Below are 818 nucleotides of genomic sequence, written 5' to 3' on the forward strand. Positions count from 1 at the left end.
AGAAAGAGAAACCCAAGTGAACGGGTTAAATCTACTCTAATTTCTCTTTTAATCAAACTTCATCCTATTAATGGTCGATGGCCAACCAATATTCAGCTTTAACGTCTATCCTGTTATAAATATTGGCGTGGATTAAGAATGACGATGAGCAATATCTGTGGCAGACATTGGACTTCAAGAATTTTTTTTTTATTGCAGATGAACAACAGCAATGATTACAATGGAGATGGTACTCCTAATAATGGTACTAGTAACAACTATTAATTTTACATTCCCGTAATGTTAGTTTTAGCAATTTTATTTCTATCAATAAATGTATCATTTGATTTATTTTTGTTATAATATATATGATAATAAAGGTGGTTATTGTAATTATTGATATAATCATCATTTTTACTATTAATGTGAATACTTTTATCATCAGATATGGCCTCCAGCAACTATCATCCCTACGATTAGTAATACTACCTTAACCTACAGTATCGGTAATGCAGACACTGTTTTCCTTCAATATATTATCATCTTAGGTGGAACAATCAAGTGACAATGGCGTTTTGCTGATGACGAGAGTACGAAGATCTGTTCAGTTGATCGCTCTGGAAAATGGAAGAAAATATTCATATTTATATGTAATTCTTTACTGGCTACATTAAAAGATCGAGAAGTCTTGTCTGTCTCTCTTACTTCAGCTCGTCTTTGGCGAAAGATTTCGTCGGCCAAATTGTAACATATTTTTTGTCCTCGATCATCGGGAGATAGATATTGAAAAGGGAGGCGTTTTTTACCGTTTAAATTTTTTTAATGAGTGCAATGGAATA

This window comes from Penaeus monodon, chromosome 15 (genome assembly GCF_015228065.2).
Source record: "Penaeus monodon isolate SGIC_2016 chromosome 15, NSTDA_Pmon_1, whole genome shotgun sequence".
Taxonomy (NCBI): domain Eukaryota; kingdom Metazoa; phylum Arthropoda; class Malacostraca; order Decapoda; family Penaeidae; genus Penaeus; species Penaeus monodon.